The sequence below is a fragment of the Tinamus guttatus genome, unplaced genomic scaffold (assembly GCF_059628265.1).
Source record: "Tinamus guttatus ecotype Peru unplaced genomic scaffold, ASM5962826v1 Tinamus_guttatus_pri_ptg000240l, whole genome shotgun sequence".
NCBI lineage: Eukaryota > Metazoa > Chordata > Aves > Tinamiformes > Tinamidae > Tinamus > Tinamus guttatus.
Genome location: NW_028288774.1, coordinates 14,035,869 through 14,049,826, shown reverse-complemented (window position 1 = coordinate 14,049,826; position 13,958 = coordinate 14,035,869). Strand labels below are relative to the sequence as shown.

Sequence of the window (13,958 nt, the reverse complement as noted above, 5' to 3'; positions counted from 1 at the left end):
GTTGCAATGAAGTTTTCAGAAAGTTTCCTGAGGTCAATCTAGAAAGTCAGAGCAGTGACTGATTTTTTCTCCTAAGCAAGAAATCAAACTGCAGTTTTGGTACAACCTGCAAAGGCAGGCGTAATGTGCAAGATATACTGCAGCCAAAAATTACATCTTAATGAACTATGCACATCAGCTGTTAATTACAAAGCTTCTTGCCTGCTCTAAAACGCATGATGATTTGACTTAAGCTAGAAAGTACTGTGCAGATGTTTAAAAAAAGGGTTTTTTTTTCATTTTCTACGACTTCCACTGTGCTTTGCACAGCTCATTAACCTTTATTTTCAGAAGCTCCTTTTCTTGCTGCATAAAAGAGACAACAGCTCACATTTATAGTAATATGTCGGGTCCTTCACCTTTTCACCTCTTGGAAATCATTGCAAACACTATTTGACATGACACCGTTACTGTCAGTAATAAAATCAGCCATCCCGTTTGACGGAGCAGAAGAGGCTAAAAATAGAAGGGAAAATCAGTCCCTGGCAGTAAAAAGGTTAAATTACTGCCCAGTTAAATCCAGCTCTTCTGGAGTCACTAATTAAAAGCTAGGAAAGATATCTGGCATCCCTTTCTAATTCTGAAAAATATGGGAAATACCAGTAGACTGTGAGGTACCTGAGAGCACTGCAAAAACATCTTAGATCACAGCCTAGGCTCAAGCTCAGTTATTAGCAATGAGTTTCCAGTGAAGATTTGCAGGACTTCTTGAATAACACACACAGCGCTAAAGAATAAGTGAAGAATAAAGACAATAACCCAGGGAGAAGTTTCAAGACAGAAGGCAAGAACTGCCTGAACAAACTGGCAGTCACGCACTGGCCAAATTTTGCCATTTCACAGAGGTGAATGCAGAGATGATACAATCTTCTTGCAGATTTTAAGATGGAGTTTTGAGAAAATTCCTCTTAGTAAAAATACTCTTAAGCTTAGAGATAAGTGATGCTAAAAAACATCTTGTGTGTATCTCATACGAGGTTTATATTAATTAGATTGACCACTTGACAATAACGCATGTTCTGTACAGGGTGCCGAGGATAAACACACGCAGCACAGTTACCTTAGCTTTTTGCATTTCTTTGGCACTAAGGATATGTCTTACACACATTGACATTGCAAATGAGAGCGGAAGTGGTGAAGAACCACCCTGGAATGCTAACTGGAATGCAGAGCCACTTCTGCAACGAAGACCCAAACCAGAAGGTTCTCCTTAGCTTTGCCTATAAAGGCTGCGAGGGCACGTGATGGCTCTAAGCACATGGGGAGGAGACGACCAGAGACGGAAAAGAACTAATCAAGCCAAAGAACAATGCCAGAGCAGTAATATAATTAGCCTGGACTGAGGGGCACATTTTAACCCAGCTATTGTTACTAGGCTGCAGGTGTCCGTGCCTCCTCCAGAGCGCGGCCGCTGCAGCGCAGGGCTGGACCGCAGGACTGGAGCTGCCTGCGCCCGCTACCCCGCGTGCCGCAGCATCGTGCACAGGGCTCAGCGCGCGGGGGCAGCCACCAAACGCAGCAACCCCAAAGCTCACAAAGACCGAAACCCACAGGGAAAACAAGCAGATGTTTGTGGGTTCATGATAGAAAATGACTTAAATACTTCTTTTGAGAAGTTAAAAACAACCAATTAAAATGTTGTATCCCTTGCAGCAATTTTATTAGGTTGGCTGCCTTCTGCTGTATTTTGGTTCATGGGAGATATGCCCAAGTACTAACATGTTCTGTCACATCACACCTTACACAATTGTAAAATGGGCCTGCTAAGTAAGTAACTGAAAACTCTTCCACCTTGAATCCTCAGCTGAAAACTGTCTTCCTAATTTCTAATTCAACTTGGAACTAGAATCAGAAAAAGCCTGGCTGTGTGACCTATTTCGGATATAACCATATTTCTTTTCTCTTAAGCGCTGCCCTTTAGTTAAAGCTTCAGATTTTTGTCACTCAAAAAATTCCTGCAAGCTCTTTCCAACAACAGCCTCTAACCAAACCACATCTTAATTCTTTCCAACCACTCAGTTAATCGCTAGAGACACGTATGGTCACTTCTTTAAGAGAGAGCAAGCAGGAGAAAGGATCATGTGCTACTTAACACAGGCTTTTCCTTGCTGCGTGCACTGTGTGAACATTTTGCATTTATGTAACTGAATACCACGATTTTAAAGCTGTCGGGTGAAATAGGATTTTAGGAGCATTAGGCCTATGTTCTGTCAAACACAGGCACTGCAGAACATTTAAAGTTTTTTCCCCTCACTTGGTCTGTACAGCTGGGGCTACTGAGATGACAATACAAATGACTGAGAAATGACAGAAGGATTACTGGGGGAAATCAGTGAATACTGAGTATTTAAACAAACATCATTTCTCACAGTCAAGATTTACTGGCCTGAATGCTAGTAAAATGCAGAAGCATGTCCACAAACATAAGCACAGATGCAACACCTCACCTTTAGGAAAGGTAGTGCCTGTTCAAAGGCACTGCTTCATTTCTTTGCAAGTCAGGGAATTGTCACAGGAAACCACTGATTTGATGGATGAATCACCATTAAAAAGAACTAAAACTATGAGTAACAGAAAACCATACAATAAAAAGCTACGGTTTGAAAGTGTGGATGTGGAATATCTGCAGAGAATTCAAAGAGGCAGGCAGAGAATTCCAACAGAAAAAGGGTTGTTGATTATTATTTCCACTAGCCCTCCAGCTCAGATACATCTACATTGCCATTTTCAGGATGCCAGGGGAGTTTCAGGACTCTAGAATATTACTGCAGAAATAAAAACACCTGTATAGTTACAGATAAAACTGACCCCAAATTGTTAAGGAAAAAAAAAAAAAAAAAAAAGACCCTAAAAAGTTACTCAAGGGGAAAACCTCTCTTCCACCAAGCCAAACTTTTCCAAGTCTCCCTTGCAAGAAAAGTGGAGGGGGCAGGTGGGAAACTCACACTCACAAGACAAGGCCCAGCTTGATGGTTATCAGCACCCGCCACTAAAGCAGCTCCCACCCGAGCTGCAGCAGATCCCCAAGGAACATCCAGAAAAGTCACCCTGTGAAAATACAGCAACATGAAAAATCTGCTGAATGGGCTTGCTTGAAAAAAATACTCTGGCCTTGAACAGACAGTAACATCTGCAAGAGATCCAGCTTAGTACCTGAGCGCACCCTAACTTAGCACCTGAGCTAAAAGGCTCATTTAAATCATTTAAAATGAGAACATTATAAACTCATTTAAAATGAGAACAAATTTTTTATTTGCAGGAGAGGGCAGTAGGGGGACTGTAAGTTTTGATTATAGTCTATAAGCTTCCTTGCTGCCTTCCACATTAATCTTTTTCATGTTTTTAATAAAGCTGATTTGAAGCCTAAATAAAAATTAATAACTCATTTCATTCTTCTTTGACGAGTGCTTTATTCATTACCAAACGGTCCTTCAGGCAGACCATGAGATATATCCAGAATTCTCATTTTAAAAATCTAAATGATAAGTTTTCTGCACGCATCAAAGATTTGAATTTAAAAATTGTAATTTCAAAATAATAAATATTCTTCAGCCACATTTCCTTTCTGAAAATCACCAAGCATCATGTTCTTCATCCAGAAGCTTCTTCAACTGCAGTAACTATTCAAACATGAAGCATATTAAAGTTTTGAAAATAAAAATAGCTTTTGACAACAGAAGACAGTGTATTATGTGTCTTAATAACACCAGCCGCAGGAACTCAATTTTCGAAGTGTTATATTGAGGCTGCCCTGCTATAAGATAGGATAGTTTGTTGCTGGTACAACATTTAGCTTGCAGCTGAAAGACACTATTTCACATTTATCCCCACAATAAAGAAATGTTATGGAACAGCCATGGATAGGAAAGAGAGCCTATATAGGAAAGGGAGCCTATATTACGAGATAAGCCAGAATTTATTTAATCTCTCTCTCACTCCATGCGAGGAGATGTATTCTACTACAGCAGCATAATTTTCTTGTCATGGGAGTAAGGCTTTGCACAGCAGGAGAGGGAAGACATGAGCTGACCCAAGCTGTCAGTTCAGTGAGTTTGTGAAAATCATTTCAACTGAAATATGGCCTGACTCTTCTCACTAAACTTTTTTAAAAATGAATTACATAACTCATACCAACCTGTTGTAAACATAGCAAACTTAATCCCTGCCTAGTGTGAGCCTAATGAGCTAACTTATAGTTTTATAAATTTACACTCCAATAATTTTATAGCATCCTAGTCACAGGAGAGGACTGAAAGTGCTAGCATAATAACCAGTGTCCTGTTTTCTTTGCCCATCTTTTTTACTACACTTGCATAAGTCTGCCTTAATGCAAATAGGAATAAAGCCACATTATTCTGCTCTGGCTGTTCAAAATACTGTCATCATATGCAAGAAGACAGGTAACAGACAGTAACACTACATATTACAAATACGCAGTCAATCTGCACTGCAAAAAGATCCCCGATTTAAATTGGCACCCCTTAGATGAAAATACAGTACCCAGAGAAGTAGATGAGTAGATGGCAGACAGCAGGAGGCTGCACACCCCTGCTCAAGGCCGTCACAGCACCTTTGACATCTCTTAGCACTACCTTACAAAAGGAACATAATTCTCCTGTCGACGCACCTTGGAGCTGTTGCCAGAGCAGGTCTGGCACTACACAGTGGTACTACACAGATCCAGTTCTGTTTTCCAAGCTAAGTCATCCTGAGCTTACCAGAACCAGCCCCACTTGGGAAGCATCAAACGCCATGCAGTCAGCTCCCTCAGCACAATGAAAGGCCCGAATAAAACGCAGTGTATTCCCCCTCCTGTAAGCATTCAGATGTTCACCAGCCGGTCAGTTCAATCCCTGAGTGTACCCATTCTGAGACCTGCCGTGAAGTTGCCTTTGTTCCAGGGAACCATCACCAAGGATTTAACTACAGCTTGTCCAGCCATGAGCCCTTCCTGGCCTGTGGCTGCCTCAGGGAGACAAAAAAAAAAAAAAAAAGCCATCCCATAAACACAGAGTTACGTTTTGCACCACTCCAGAAAACATTACTCTTTCCTTACAGGATAGAGCAGGGAAGGCATACCACTGAGCAAAGACAAATACCCCAAAGGTAACACTCTCCTCCAGAATCACCCAAGGCCTCTGTGCCCAGTGAACAACGAGGCCGCAGAAATCATCTTTTGCTCAGCGCCCAGATGCCTGAGAATCCAAAGAATAGGCTCACTTACCTAGAAGCAATTTCCACACGGAAGGGAAGGAAGGGAAGGAAGCGAAGGAAGGGAAGGAAGCTCCTGCTGCTTGAACCAAGCTTGCGACATTCAGCATTTTAAAATTCTGAAATTGCACATGAATTCCTCATCTTACTGGGGAGTAACTGTCGCCTCCCCTCCTCCATCCTTCCTTGTTTCTGTTTCTTCAGGATATATTCACCAGGTTACCACGCTGACTCAGTAATTTTTCAGGCTCATTTTCACATAGATACTCACAGCTGGATCATCATGATAGACGTAACTTTGAACTCACTGGAGGCATGAGCATTAAAAATACACACAGAGAACTGCTTAGGACAGCTGAAATATCAAAACCACTCCAAAATCCCAAGTGAATCAGAAGGCACAATAAAGGAAGTTTCTATCTAAACTAAGATGCATCTACTTTTATCTAAGCTCCAGGTTCTCTCTCTTTTAAAAAAGTAAACATTAATTCAGTTACCCTAATTTTACTTTTCTTTGGAAAAAAAAAGAATTCATCCGCTTTATTTTTTGTTCTGCTTCCCAAATTGTTTCAAATACACTTCTATGGGCCATACATCCTAATCATGCCAAAATCAGTGTTATTACTATTTATTTAGGGCAACTTGTACAAACTTGGTGGACTAAATTCCCAATTTAGTCACCAAAAGGAAAGCGACCTCCTTTCAGAGCCCTTGCAGCTTCCACTGATGACACTGGGAGCTGCGGTTGCTCAGCACTTCCCAGAGACGTTTCTGCATCCCAAAATTCAGATCCCACACGCATGCACACTAGCTACTTGGCCTTAAATGAACTGGCTGCTGAATACAGGCACCTAGATTTCTAAGAAAATAAATTCAAACCAAGTGGTTCAGAACAAAGCATACTGCATTCCTGGGTGATTTCCTCCCTCTAGCCATCAACAATGGGGTCACTAAAAACAGTTTAAATTTTTATGCGTGTACATAAATATTAAAGATTTATTGGGTAACTCGGTCTTTGGCTTGTGGAATACATAAATACATTGTCACAGTAAGAAGGTAACACTCAGCAGAGCATTATCATAGTTTCAAATATTTTCAGGTGTTTTTTTTCCCTCCCCAGCCTTGCAACAACGAGATGAAAAGCTGCGGAATCCAGTTTCTGTCAAGGGGGCTGAAGCGCTCTGCTATTCCAGATACGGAAGCCCAACTCGCAGGGAAAGTCGCACCACGTAATGTTTAAAGGCCAGGTGAGACAATATTGTAACACAGGCTGTGAGAAGAAATGGGGAAAAGAGTTTAGAAGAAGACAGCTGAAATGCAAGAAGGAGCAAGGGGATGATGTAGAAAATGGAGAAATCTGTGGTGAGAGCAAGGGCCAGAGCCCATCAGGTGACACAGCCCTACCCTGTGAAGGAGACATGCCTTTGGGGACGATTCCTCCATGATTTCACATGCTGGAGGACTCTGACACTTACAAGTATTTACACACATTGAAGAGAGTTAGTTTCTCCTTCAAAGTTTAAAGACTATCAAGAGAAAAAAAAAAAAAAGGCAAGTTTTAACTAATTAATTATTTTAGCATATCCCAAGTCACTGAAGTCAGACTCTGTAACTTGCTGATTCTGAAAGCGTAGGAATGGCAGTTATGCACATGTACATTTTGTTTTTTCAGGACGCTACTAAATTTGCACAATACTCATCAGCTGAAGTGCCCGAACAAAGCATCTAGCAAGCAGTTGGCATTCTCGAGCTGCCAGGTACGCTGTGACCAGCATTCTCGTGCAGGGCACGGTCACTCTGCCCTTTGTGATCTTCAGAAGGAACAAGGCCACTTCTAAAATCGATGTATCGTGCTAGTCAAGATTTCAAATGCATTTCTTTTTTTCCTAAAATGGTCACTTTGCTGTTTATCTTCAAGATATAGGAAATTTAATGTTAAAGTAACACACATTTGCGGAAATAAACACAGACAACCTCCAAGCATATGCTGGTCTGACTGATGCTAAAATTAATGCAATGAAAGAAAATTTCAAACAAGCTGAAGATAGTGGGGAAGAGTTTTCTGTTTCAGAAGTAGTACAATTAAAAATGCAGTTTCAAATTATTATCAAAATCTTATTATGAGCATTTCCTTATGTTTTTATACCAAAACACCTTTCAAAATCTCATGGGGAAAAAAAAACAGAATCCTTTACACTTAGAAACTAAACAGGACGTGTCTTCTTCAAAATGCTGAGCATAGACCAGCTCTGCATTGCCCTTGCTCCTAAATTGATTTTTGTGACTACACCAAGTGCTAAGCTGTAGCACTTTCAAATAGTAATGAAAAAGACTGCAGGCTGCACAACAGGGAAAGCATAACAATTTCCCTGCACATTAAACTAGAAAACACAGATTATAAACAACTATAGACAATTACTTTACCCTGAAATACAAGAATAAAGTAATACTTTCTGTACACGCCAAACAAAGTTGCACGCGTGTATGCTGCTTTCTCCAGGCACGTATCCATCTAGCAGTTGGTTCTGTTTGGGCTCTGCACAGATAGAGCTGCTTGCTCTCACTTAAAGTTTAATAAACTCTAGTAGTTCTCTGAAGTCCACAGAATATGAGGCTGCCTGCATATACTTTTAATTGGTAATTCCTGTTGGGCTTCCTCTCTGTGACCGATCACCATTCACATGGGCTCAGGCCTCCAGCAGAGACAGGAATAACTTATCTGACTTTCTGCAACTTTAAGTGGATTCCCACCCCTAGACCTTCATATCCTGGCACATTCTTCATGCCTGTAATTGGCAAAATGTTTTAAATTTACTTATTGCCCCCTAATCCAGTTCTTCCTGCCTTTACCTAGATCTCTCTTATTAACATTTTTCTCTGTAGAGGACATGAAATCTAACAGGTAACCTTCTCTATTCCTGCATTTAACCTTTATAATGATCTTTCTTTTTCAGGTGTGATCTTATCCACCTGCACACATTCTGACTGGTGTTAAAATCAATACTGTGCCATGAGCGAAATCAAGGCCAGACTATTTGCACAGTTTGCAGAGAAACATTTCAGTATTCTTTTCACCCATCCCTAGTTAAGCAACCCAGCCTTCTCACAAAACAAGCAGCTTCCTCCTCACAACATCCACTTCAAACTGCAGAAGACATTTTTCTCCTGCTAGCTCATGCTGCAAAACAAATCACTCCTTTAGGACAGATACTTTTCTAGCCTAGAATGCTATATATGTTCCCAAAGTACCAGTGTGAGTCTTTTAGCGAGCTGTCAAATTGGCCAGTATCTATGCCCAGCGGGCATAAATCAACGTGCCTCCACATTTGTTGCTTAAATCTAGTGTATCTCATTGTTTGCATTTCCCATACTTACTAAAATGCCTCCCATGGCTTCCCGTCTCCCTCATACTACGGAATTACTGATCCTTACTTAAGTGCAATTTAGTTCTTCCATAAATCTCTTTGCTCCCAGTTCTTCTCACTCACTAGAGAGCAACCATGTTCACTTCTTTCCCATGTTTTAGGGGCAGCATAACAATTACTGCCTCCCATGGGCCTGATCACAAGACATTGAGACCTACACAGAAATCTCCCACTGACATGGGCAAGTTTGCAATTATTTTCATCAAATAGTGATGTTCTTTAAACATTCTTCAAAACACTTGTTTTGGGAGATATTTCATCTTCAGTTGTTCCACCTGTTAAGTATTACTTCATATTGCTGTGCCTTTAGATAGTACCACAAAAGAAAACTGTCACACTGTCAAGCACAGCACAATACACATTATAAATAGGCCTCACCTGATTTTGAGTTGAATATTCCTCTTTTATACTAAGTATCTAAGCATCTTTAAAAGGCCTCTGAGAATTATGATTGGTAAACATCCATGCACTTCGATTCTTCCTTGTTTTCATTTTTATCCATGACAGACTCCACTGATAGAGAGATGCAAAACCTCTTTGTAAAATAGTACACAAACATTTGACCCTAGGTTTGTGCTAGGTTTTACTTAAAGAAAAGTAATTCCAAGTGCTTAGCTCCCCTACACCAATTTACTTAAGTACCCCACACGGAAACCTCTGTATCTGAGAAACAGATTGTACTAATACGAGCTACCCAAGTATAATTTGGCATACTCCATCTGAACAGCATGAAGGCAAAATACATGAGAGACAACACAGATCTGTAACAAACTCATTTCCAATCCAGCCTGAAGTGATAGCGCGAGCACAGAGTTCCCTTGTCTCGTCTATGAGGAGATCATAGACAGCCTAATTAGGAGTTGAAAAGGAGGACATAATGAGTGTGGGGTGCTGAAATTTCCCACTAACCAAGAACACCTCATGAGCTGAAGATGCTGGCTTCTCCTCCTCAAATCATATGCTGGCAGGAGCTCGTCAGGTTTTCTGCAAGCACTTCCAAGGCAGCAGCAAAATCGTTATCTCTGTGAAATACTGAGATTCATTATATTCAGTCTCAATGACTCATCTTTGCTTCTCAGCACCTTCTTATACTTTATTCATTAATATGCATCATAGCATTTCACCATTTCTTCTTGTCTTCACTTTAATAAAATGATAGATTTCAGCACTAAAACAATATATATTTAAATACGGAGGATAGTTTAGAGTTTAATGCTGAGAGCAAAAATGATATGGAAGACACTCAAGAATGAGTGGTTACCTCAAAGCATGCAGAAGACATGCACCATAAGATAAAAGGCTAGCTCTTTTCTTATTGTAGATACTTTTGCTGAGCGTGAAGAGATCTTCCTCTCTTCCGCAGAAGCCAAAGTGTTTGAGATGGATAAATAAGAGTCAGAAGGGGTTGGGGGGGGAGGGGGGAACCCTCTGTCCTTTCCCTGCGAGAAGGTGACTTCACATTCTCCTGGAGAAGCCCTGCTCACCAGGAGACAGGCTCCGGCCGTCTGCCTCTCATCCTCACTTGCTGGCACTGCTTTACCTTACAGGCAGCCTTTCACCCTACGTGAACTCATTTCCACTTCGCACAGCCTTAGCACCAGCTAGATCCCTTTCTGACAAAATATGCATGCCAATGTTTAACAAAATGCAACAGGGTTATCAGAAGACATTGCAAAATTTCCCCACCACCAATGTTCTTTGGAGAAGAGTCATTCAGTTTCAGACAGGAGGAACTGAGCAGGGACACCTCATATCATTGCTGCATGCTTTGAATTAATTAAGAAGAAGAATTTAAAAAAAGGAAAAAAAATGAGAGCACTGAACCAGAACGTGCACAAATAATCTATTTGCCAAAAGATCACAGCCAGTTCCAGACTACAGCCACCCTTCCCACTCTCCTCATATTCCACAGGCAGAGCTCAATCGGATTCAAGGACTGCACTTCACACCCATAGCATCAGCAGGAATGAGTCTTGCTTTGTCCCTAAACATGCAGAGTCTGCTAAATCTTGAAGGGAATGAAAATAATAAGAATAATTAAAAACAAGTAGCCATTGCTTTTTTTCTCTACTTATTATATCCACTTAATTTACAGCTGTGAAGTCTTTTAATTAAAAAGCTTTGTAAAATAACTACAATTAAATTCTTCTGCTATATATATATATATATTTTTTTTTACAAAACTGCTACCTGCATTTTTCACAAGTCATGTGGTCTAAGATCTGGATGACAAGAAAAGTGGAAATCTTGTGTTTATAACATAGCTCAATTTTACAAGCAGGAGAGAGATGTGCTTTCTTTTTTGTGATTCTGCCATGAAATGTAATGAAAGTTCCCTTATTTCTAAAGAAAGGGCTGTGATACATCAAGCGGTTGGGCCTGTAAAAGCTGCTTCTTGACTGGCAGATACCCACTGCAGAAAAACTGTGGATGAGACACAGTCTTTCGTAAGCAACAGGTATAAGTGCAGGGAATTACTGAACTGGGGTCTGGAAGCTAAAAGGGAGGAAAATCACAAATTAATAAAAGTGGAGAAACTGTTCTGACGCAGGGCGCCTTGCTAAAGAGGGAGCTCTCTGCACCCCTGCCATCGTCCCAGAGATGCAGTAGCCCCTTGCAGTTCTTCTGTCACCTTGAAATACACATTTGCAGACTAGAGCACCTGCTTCTCTTGATTAATAGCCCTGCCCTCAACTACTCCGTGGCAAACGCTTACAAAAAAGGAGCTAATTATGGGAGTTGTAAGAGAGGAAGAAAAATCATCCTCATGGGGCAACTGACCTTCTTGCTTTGATGAAAGTTCCTAATAGGTTTAGCAGGTTATTATTAAAAAAATTTTCTATGCATGGGATTTTCTTTATAATCCACAATCCTACATTCCATAGTAAATGCACTTTTCAAATAAGTTAAATAGCATCATAGTTTTAACATAAGTGGCCACAGGATCATGAAAGCATGTATTAAATGATTAATTTATGTTCATGCACACATTTATAGAGAACACTGGAGACAGCTGTAGAATCACTATAGCAAATATTATGAAAGATAACTTTAAAAGACAGAAGCCCAATATCGCTTGTATTTAAGTCAAGCTAAATTTACAAGACAGACCTTAGGGACTTACAAGGAAGGTGCATTTATATTTATGAGCTCCTCCTTATTCACTGAGATGCGTGTGCTGCTTTTGCTGCTCCAGCAGCAGCCCTGTCCATGGTCATTTGATGAATGACAAATACGCTGCAGCTCCACCCCACACCTCCTATCTGCTCCTATTCCTTTCGTGTTCTCTATTCTTCAGAGCAGCAACCATGTGCCAGGGAAGTGCCTAATGCAATGGGGCACCAACCTGGCACATCTCTGAGCAGCCCTGAAAATCAGTAAGATGGAGCCATGAAGCATCGCAGTATCTGAATGATGAAATACAGGCCTACCACAATTTTTGCATATATTATTACATATGAGTATGCAGATAGTTGCAGATTGACAAGCCCTAAGCAAAACTACTTCTTATTCCAAAATTTGAAAATACAATGTGGAAAAAGAAAACCACTACAAATGAGTCCCCCCCCCAAAACTAGCACAATTTTTGGTTCTTTCTTTTCAAGTTATTAGGCATGATACATACTGATGCATTATGTAAAAACAGATGACTGCTTTCTCATTACCATTAATATACCTGCATGATTCACTGCCAAATTAAAACTAAATAAGAATTACTTATCACTTTCATATGTAAACCAATATAAAAAATGGCAAATATTTTAGAAATTGTTTTTCTAAAGAGAAATTTTCCGTTTGGATTCCATCCCTGATCATTGCGCATATACAAAGGCCTAACACATTAGGCAATAACAAATACAGGTCATCAATGCCTTACATGGGCTTTCCTTAAAATCTGCAGAAACACAAGGAGAGATTAATTCACAAAACTCTGAGGTGAAGTGGTTATGCAGATTTGAACTGTTAGCATCACAGGGTCATCCCCTCTGTCTTGTGCTACCAGCTATTAACTGGAAAATTCATAAATGCAGCTTCACAGCACAGCACATTTTTTACAACACGAGGTTATTTTTGCCATGAACAATACTACTGATTTGAAGAACTAATGAGAAATGTCATTTTTTCTATTCTTTATCCTTAGAGTAAAGATACAGGAAGACACTCAAATGTCGTCAGTTCAAAGCAGACTAGTATCACTCACGTTTTGATAAGACAACCTGAAGTCTTTAATCATGGTATTAAAGACACTTTGGAGCAGAGACAGCGCATTTAAGGCTTAGTTGACTAAATATACAAATCCATGTTTTATAATTCTAAACATTATGTAGCTATTTACCTTTTAAAATATAAATTAGTAGTTATGTGAGTATACATAAAGGACTCTGGAAATAATATGTGAGGTAGAACAGTGATTTGACTTGCTGGAAGGCTAAGCATTTACTCCTCCCCATTGACTGGTAGTCACACAGAAGGGGGCTTCCCTTTTTCTTGAAGGGGCGAAGATTCAAATTCATAAAATCCCTGTAATGATGAAATCCTGCAGTTTGCCCTGATTATTCCCTTCAGAAGGGAGCTGGCAAGACTTGCACGTCTCACCAGCTCTTTCTTTGCTTCTTCCTCAAGTGACTGGGTCTTTAAGACTAAGAAAGTCATAGTAAGCTAACAGGGCCTAACCGGAAAAAGAAACCCATGCGAGTGCACATATACCACCTGAGTTTTTTCTAGGCCACAAATCTTTAAAATGAGAGAAATATACAGCATGAGGTGTAAATGCTAAAAAGGCATACTATCCAGGAAATGTGATTCATTCCCACTGTTGATCTCCTGCCAAATACTTCCTCTTCCCTCATGTACCTGACTTATTCCCATTAATTCCTTTCAGAGAGCTACTTTTACAGTGCAAAGCCTCAAACATAAAAAAAAGCTGCTGTTTTATCGACTGTGTTACACTATCACCTTACTGAAACTGCAAGGTCACAGCAAAGCAAATCCATTTGCAACTTCAGCATGAAACTAACATAGCTCCATGTAACACTTTATGGGAGGGGGATTTTAAGATTTAAAAAATAAAGATGATTTCATTTGTTCACACTCTCCTGTCCACATATGCACAAGCACTAGGGTACACACATCCAAGTATTCTGCACAGCATTTGAGCTGCAAGACATAAAAACCCTGGCAACTGGGTCAGCACAGAGAAGATGAAGCCTCAGCTCACGTCCAGCACTTACCGCCACGTGCTGCTTCTGGACGGGCTTTTTCAATGAATAAGAAGCTGACACT

General features: G+C 40.3%; 1 protein-coding gene across 1 annotated transcript in view; it reads right to left on the bottom strand.

The window, feature by feature from the left end:
- KIAA1549L (KIAA1549 like) overlaps positions 1–13,958 on the bottom strand; it is an 88,329-nt gene that overhangs the window by 56,230 nt on the left and 18,141 nt on the right. The gene's annotated exons all lie outside the window — the stretch shown is intronic.